The 8,659-nt window shown below is 33.5% G+C and overlaps 1 non-coding gene across 1 annotated transcript; it reads right to left on the bottom strand.

Annotated features, from left to right (window-relative positions):
- Nucleotides 1–8,202: 8,202 nt before the first annotated feature.
- On the bottom strand, nucleotides 8,203–8,274 carry TRNAG-UCC (transfer RNA glycine (anticodon UCC)). Its single transcript has one exon. It is a non-coding gene; the product is annotated as a tRNA-Gly (tRNA).
- Between the last annotated feature and the right edge of the window lie 385 nt (nucleotides 8,275–8,659).

Raw genomic sequence — 8,659 nt, forward strand, 5'->3', positions numbered from 1 at the left:
AACATATTGATATGACAATGTTTACAGAGTTTATTACTGAATTGTTAATTGATTCCTGCTTACATGAAAACAGACAAGATTGATTGTTGTTACCGATTCTGAAAAAGGGCATTTATTTCATAATATTTTCTGATTATTATACATGCATGTTTTCTGACTTGTCCCCATAAAAAACGGTTGTGGTTAAGTGTTATTACTCACTGAGCTAGTGACTCACTCCCTGCTATTTTTTTACAGAGATAGGAGTTGACGCGTGTGAGGATTTCGCTAATTAGAGTATACGAGTTAATAGTTCCTGGTGAGCCCCGCACTTATTCGCATGGGCGGAGAGTTTATTTATTTGTTGTCTTTGCTTTTAAACTCTTAGAGTCGCTCCATAGTCATTTTTATTAGTGTTATGGGTATTCATTCGTTATATTGGATTAGTTCCTAGTATTGTATTTTTTTAATATTTTTTAGATGAGTTTAGTATTATTATGTTGATAAGTTTTGTAATGTTGGTGAAAACTTATTTTTGGTTAGTTGATGAAGATTGTGACTTATTTAGGTAAATATTGGTTGGTTGTTATTTGTTTATGAGGCAGGAAAACTTTTGGATAGTCCTAAAACAGGGAAAACTATGTTCGATTTTCTGTAAAATACCAATGAGGCTTACTTGGGGGCACTTGCTCCTAAGTGCCGGTCATGATCCTAAATTGGGTCGTGATAAAGTTGGTATCTGAGCCCTAGGTTATTCTTGTGACTAATGGAGCATACATCAGTAGTAGAATCTTAATTATGGTTATGTAGCCGGCCATTCCCATAATCGTGATTCTTCGAGAGCGTGATAGGATGTGTCTATATTTCTTTCTTATTTTTCCTAACATGTGTGACGATTAGGGTCTACTAATTGAATCTTTCACTGTTTATCTTATTACCATAAGACTCGATCTTGATCATTCAATAATATGAATAGGCGAGAGGTTCAGGGGGCATCAAATGTGCCCTTGGCAGATAACTGTCAAGGGGAAGAGGTAGAGCTTCCATAAAAGGCCGATGAAAGGGCTCTTAAGCCACCATGAGAGGATTTCTTACCACCACGAGACGCCTGATAGGATCCTCTCCTGAAATAAGTACTATCCCACCAATATAGCCAGCCATATGGAAGTATTACCATTGAGGTACTTACCTCATCTTGATGGGTATAATGGATGGACATGGAAGAATGGGCAACAAATGGGCTCTTAAAGGCCTCAAGCACTTAGATTAACTAAGATGGTCGAAAATAGTGATATATCCTTAATAAAGTTCCTAAAAACTAAAACCACCATGTTTAACGTTTCTGATTGTTCGGAGGATCCTCAGAGGTTCTTGATGAAATACTTGCATTACGAGTTCTAGGATGCTCTACTAAGAGACTCATGGAGCTAGAAACTTACAGCCTGGGGAGCATGATCAATAAATATATGGTATGATATCGTACTGTTAGGAACATAAATAGGTGCAACACAATTGATTTGGAACAAGTCTCTAAACTATTCATAAACTGCTTCCTTCTTGGAAGCCAAAAGCGTGAATCTACTAGGTAATAAATTGGTTAACACACTAGGATACCGATATATGACACTAGACTTCCTCGGCTAGCTAGAAACACATTATCTCAACCTTAAGAAATTATCTAAGGGGTGCTTAACCTTTTAAATAAGACAGTAACCTCGTATACAAAAAGTATGGCCAATTCTATGATAGCTAGCTTGCTAAAGATATTACAAATATAGACATGATAGGCATGCAACAAAGTTTTACGGAGGAAGTACAAGACTGGGAATTTTGTCAATGAGTATTGTAGTGCGAGTCAAACAACTGGAAATATAGACGGTGAGATTTTGAATGACCTTTCGGATTTGTTAATCATGTGGGAGAATTTGAGTTAACCGAATATGTTTAATAAGCTTGTCAAATTCAAGTTGAACAAAAAGATATCCTAGTCAACTTGATATTACTTAATATGGTCTACTTTGAAATAGATCGGTTATCTTTTTGCCATGCCACTCTCGATTTACATGTAAATGAAGTTGAGTTTGGGATACTGAATTAACCTAGTTTCATCCTAAAATGTAAACAAGGTCTAAAGATAAATAAGTTTATATTATATCATGTATCAAAGCTCAGCATTACTAAAGAATGATTGTTGGGGTCTCTTGGCCTATGATAAGAGACATAAGGGATAAGACACCTAGCTTGGAAAAGGTACCAATAGCTAGAGAATTATTTAATGTACTTTCTGAGAATTTACCAGGATTATCTCAGTAGAAGAAATAGACTTTGGCATCGATTTGATACCTAACATAACCTATATCGAAACTCCCATATGGCATGACACCAGCAGAGTTAGAAAGAGCTAAATGAATAGTTGCAAGACCTAATAGATAATAGTTTTATTAAATCGAGTATAATTTCATGGGGTGCACAATTAGTACTATTTATGAAAGAGGAAGATGGGTCATTAAGGGTGTGCATCGACTAAAAGCAATTGAAAAGGTAACGATGCGCTATAAGTACATATTGCCTCATACAAATGATCTGCTTAATGAATTTCTTAGTATCAGAGAATAATATATTCCTAGGGAAGCATTCCAAACTTGGTATGGTATTATATGGGTTCCTTATGATATCTTTTGGACTTACAAATACTCCAGTTGCATTGTCGGACTTAATGAATATGGTGTTCATGATGTTTTTGGGAAGATTTCTCATAGTATTTATTGATGATGTTACCTTGTAGCCAGGAAGAACACGAGGATTACGTAAAATTATATTATAGATGCTGCAAGAAAATTTGACTTATGCCAACTTCTCCGAGTGTGAAATTTGGCTAGATTTTGTGGTATTTCTCGATAATATTGTATCTAAAAAATAAGATTATGGTAGATCCTAAAAAGATAGAACCAGTTCAAAAAACAGTCAAAACCCACTACTTCTTCATAAATCGCAGCGGCTTCGCAAACTACTTCAGGCAGTTTCTGTAGAATTTTTTAGAATAGCAGCGCCGCAAACCAAGTTAACTTAGAAAAATGCAAAGTTCCAGCAGACGAAGTAACGTGAGATTAACTTTTAGAAACAAAAAAAAAGGAAAATATGTTTGGCAACCTCACCAGTATTGGCCTTACCATCATGTTCTAGAGGATTCATAGTGTTATGTAATACTTTCAATATTGAATTAGAATATATTCTCATGTAGAATGATCACGTGATAGCTTATGCTTCAACACAGCTATAGAAACATTTGCAGAACTATCCCACTTATAGTTTGAAAATGGTTGTAATTCTATTTGCTCTGAGGGTCTGGAGACACTATTTGTGCGAGATTTATATAGACTACAAGAGTCTGAAGTATGTTTTTCCAGCAGAGATATCAAAACCTTCATCAACATAGATGGATAAAACTATTTAAGGACTATGATTGCACTACTCCATATCATTTTGGAAAGTCCGTTGTTGTGGCTAATGCAAAAAAAATAAAAAAAAAATAGGGTAGTTCGACATATATAGCTCCTATAAAGAGACTTTTGGTTAAAAATATGCACAAACTAAATGGTATAGGTGTCAGATTTAGTGTGAAAATCTCCAGTGTCATTGTTGGCTTGTGTTCAAGTAAGGTCTTCATTAGTAAAGTACATAAAGGCCACTTAATATAAAGATGAGCTATTGTGCAAACATCGAGATGAGGTTCTAGCTAGTAAAAGCAAGGATATAACTATTGACAGAAATTGTATTCTCAACTAGGTACTTAGATATGTGTACTAGATGTAGATGTGTTAAGATGAGTAATTCTTGAGAAACTCACAACTTTAAATACATTATACATCCGGAGCCTAGTAAGATGTACCATGACTAGAAAAAAAATATATTTATGAAAAAAAAAAGGAAGATTAACTTAACCTTGTTCTAAAAGTTTAATGTCAACATTTATGACTCGCAGGCGCACTACAACAACTCGGGATTCCCAAGTGAAAATTGAATAGAATCAAAGTGAATTTTGTGACAAAACTACCTCAAACAATTAGAAGTTATAATTATATGTGGTAATAAGGTTATTGAAAATTGACTTACATGGTAGGCACACTTTTTTCCGGTTAAAACTTCTTACACTGAGGATAAATATACTCAAATATACATGAATGGAAAATTGTTAAATAATACAGGGTCTATCCATCATTTATGATAGAAGATCACAATTTACTGCACGATTTTAAAAATCTTTCCAAGAAATATTGGTTACATGAGTAGATCTTAGTACTCTATTTTATCAGCAGACAGGCGAGTAGTCTAAATATACCATACAGGTCTTGAAGGATATGTTGAGAACTTACATTTTGAGTTTGGAGGTAGCTTGTACGCTTATATATCGATAGTTGTTTTTGCCTATAACAATAGCTTTCAGTCTAGTATTTAGGTGGCACTGTATAGAGCCTTGTATAAGTGTATGATGTTGTTCTCCTATCGGATGGTTTGAAGCCTATGAGACTAACGTTTTAGGACCCGACTTAGTATAAGAAGCTATTGACAAGGTCCGGTGATCATATTGCTCACAACTCATAATAGACAAAAGTCTTATGCGTATAAGAGGAGAAGAGAGTTAATGTTCACAATCGGGGACACAGTGTTCCTACGAGTCGCCTCTATGAAAGGTGTGTTGCGGTTTGGGAAAAGAGGCAAGTTGAGCCCTAGGTTTATAGGACCGTATGAGATACTAGACCGAATGGGAGTTGTGGCTTATCGTTTGGAATTTCCTTCTGAGTTATCTTTTACTCATTCAGTGTTTCATGTCTCTATGCTAAAAAAAATGTATATCGGACTTCTCTCGAGTTCTTGAAGTGCTGACTATACCACCTGATAAGAAGTTATCTTACGAGAACGAGCCGATGGCTATTGTTGATTGACAAGTAAGAAAGATACGATCAAAAGAGATTGTGTTTGTTAAAGTATTATGGAGAAATCACACCGTTGAAAACGCTACTTGTGAAGTGGAGGATGATATGCGCGCCAAATATCCTTATTTATTCTAATATACAAATACGTACTTGAGTTAAATTCGGGGACCGAATTTTTATAAGGTGGGGAAGATGTAATATCCCCTAATTTTAGATAAGGATATATTGGTCATAAATGATTCATTATTTTTTTATTACCAATGCACCCATTTCTCTTTTTGTAATAAAAAAATTAATTTAAAATTTTATTTATTTTTCAATCATATACAGACCGTAAAATTTAGTGGGTCTATTTATTATGTATTATATGCAGCTGATCATTATGTATGTACATGTATATTCAAATATATTTTGTCATTGTCTGGTTAGTATAGAGTTCGATCGACTAACTTAAGAGTGCAAAATGTGTAGGCATTTAATTAAAGCAAAGTTGAATTAGACAATGTAAAGTCTCCGAGGAACTTCAACTTCAATCACTAATACTTGCAAAGTCTCCATACATTTGGTACAACGAATTCATTAAAATTGGGATGTTGTAAATACTTTTAGAATTTAGAAAAACTTCCTAATTTAGATTTTTTAATTTACTATACTTTGTTTATTCGGTTGTATTATTTAATATTTTTTTCTCTAATTTAGAAAGCAGGTAAATGCCAATTATTTCAAAAATTGTGGACCAAGAAGAACATCAAGTGATTTAAATAAAAAGAATTTGGGAGATTTTGGATTACTTAACAAATTAAGGGTTATTTTTAAAAATTTACTGATTGTAGGGGTAAATTTGGCCTGATAGTATAACGGTAGGGGTAAATTTAGCCCGATAGTATAACGAAGATTAAATATAAATAATATATGAATGCAGAGGAGTATATTTGACGCTTTACCTTTTTAAATTATAGCAATAAGAGGTTGTCCTCATTTATTTTTCTAGCCACGAGAAATTTTCTGAACATTATCTTGGGATTAATGTGAGCCAATGTCCTCAACGGCCTGCCAAAAGTGCACGAGTTTCAAAACTTTAGGTATTATCGTAAGTAAGGTTAAACTCGTTATAGATTGTGATAACTTAGTTTTCCATGCTGTAAGTCATGTGATGTGACTTGTTCCAATTTAACATGTTCGGTTATTTCTTCAGTACTTATCGATCTAATTTTAAGAAGTCAGGTTAAAATGGCGAGCCATCATATATGTAAGGTGACCAATTAGTTTAAGACAAAGTTTATAACTTCATACACGAATTTATATAATTTTAGTCTTGTATATATATAAGCTATTCCAAGTGAGTAAATATACAAAAAAAAAATTGAATTTAAGACATGACTTAAACAGCGGTTTCAAAATCGACTATATGTGCACTTACCCCATTAATTTGACCCGTTTCCTTTTAAATGAAGTATTATTTGTAAAATACTAATGTGCACCTTCAAGATCATCCAAAGAACAAAGATCACTTGGTAGAAATTTAAGAAAAATTCTCTTAAACCGACTGTTAAAAGCAGCCAAAAGTTTAATTGCTTGTTAAATGCAAATGGTGACAAATTAAAAGGGACTCATTCTATGAAGAGTCAAAACTAAACGATTACATTAAGATATATGGGTGTTGTTTGGAATTATTTTATCGAACTTCATTGTGTTAAGTCAGTTTATTGGCAATTTTAAAACTGTGCTTACGCTTTTGAATTTATTTCATAAGATGAGAAATTAGATTAGACAAAGAATAAATGAATTTTGTAGTGATTGCAGATTTACATCACGATGTTATTTTACTTTGTCATCTAAAGCTTACAAAAATGAATAAACAGCTCTTTCAACTTTATGATTGCTTAAATATAGATCTTTTTAAATTATTTCTTCAAGAAAATAATATCATATTCGGTGTTGATAACATAGTATTTTCCTTTATTTCCAGAAGGAAGCTAATGGAAAAGATCCTTCAATTGCGGCAATTTTATTTTCAGACTCATCGCAGAAAAAAAAGAAAATTGTTGGGTAAATGAAAAAACTGAAACTGCTTCCGTAAGTGTTACTTCTATTACTTTTTTCGAACCATTACCTCATTGTCAACAGTATTATACAAACAGATATGTCAAGGCTTTAATCCAGAAAACTGTCTAAAATTATCCAGAAATACCGACCGAAATCGATCAAAAAATTGAAAAAATTGACTAATTTCTGACCGACTTTAATCCATCGAAATTAGGCTGGTCGATAATAAATAGCGACTAAAGTCCGTTGCAATTTCCGAATGATTTCGGTCGATCAAAAACGAAAACATCTGCCCAAAAAACGACCGAAGTCGGTCGGTATTTTTAATTATACATTTTAAAAATGCACCGTTTGAGAATCGAACCAGGGTCTGTACTGTGGCAGGATACTATTATAGTACTATACCATTGGTACATTTTGGTTTAAGACTTTCTTTTATTTTATTTGTACTCTTTAATTGCATTTTCGCGTGAAAATAACCGACCGATTTCGTTCGACTTTATTAAAAATATAAAATTACCGTCCGAAGTCGGTCTGTTTTTTAAAATAACCAACTAAAATAACCGACCGTTTTCGATCGGTTTTTTGCCGAATCCCTAGCGGTGTGTGATAGTCACAAAATTTGGTGACAGTTTAACGACAGGGCTTGCAATTACACGAACGGAAGAAGTTTATATCATCGATGATGATTGCATATATAATGTGAATGGACTTTCTGTTGACACTTTCGTTCCACCTGATGAATTGCAAATGGACTATTCTGAAGAATAGTCTTGATTGGAGGTCTACGTCATATCAAGCAGAAATCAATGCATCTCATTGAATTTACGTCAGATAATATTGACACACAAATTGAGTGATTGGGCAACAGATCCTTATTTTCGTGTTTACGCAAGCCATATATTGAACTTTTGAAGAATTGCCTTCTTTTTCCATGACTATAAAAATCATTTTCGTAGACTTTTTTTTTTCCTTTGCGTCCTGAAATAAATACACCCCACCCCCAGAATCATGAATAAAAAAAATCTAATGATCCGTGACTCCCTCAAGGGAAAGTTTTCGAGGCATGCAGAAAGAATTAGATGCATACAAAAAAATATTATCACTTTTAGATCGCGCCAGAAACTATTTACATATACAAAAACTATACAAAATTTATACACTTTTTCGGCTATTATTTTTACAACGGCTATACAATGTCATTTTGACTTTTAAAAAAAGGGAGAAAATCTAAAAATCGAGATGCGTCTGCCGGGAGTCGAACCCGGGTCTATTGCTTGGAAGGCAATTATCCTAACCGTTGGACTACAAACGCTTGTTGTCAGGTGACTCAAAATATTTTAGATACTTTATTGGGATACTACGTAGCTTTCTAACACAAATTATACAGTATTTCTGTTAGGATCATGGTTTTTGAGACAAAAAAGTACGAGTAGCAAGCTATTTTGAGAAATGTTGACACAAACAAGTACCTGTGATGGTTTTCAGTGTTAGAATGATTATGTTGCATTACCTTAATTAGATGTGTAAGGTTCACATCTCATTAAACTCTTCATATATCTATGCCTTGTACTGTCTCCTCTTGTTGCATAAAAGAAAAAGTAATGAAAGCACACACATACACATATCTCTATTACTGGCTATGAGCCAAAGATTTTAAACTAATTAGCTTCAATATTCTTATCATAGATATCTCTTGA

This window comes from Nicotiana tabacum, chromosome 24, assembly GCF_000715075.1.
Source record: "Nicotiana tabacum cultivar K326 chromosome 24, ASM71507v2, whole genome shotgun sequence".
NCBI classification, from domain to species: Eukaryota; Viridiplantae; Streptophyta; class Magnoliopsida; order Solanales; family Solanaceae; genus Nicotiana; species Nicotiana tabacum.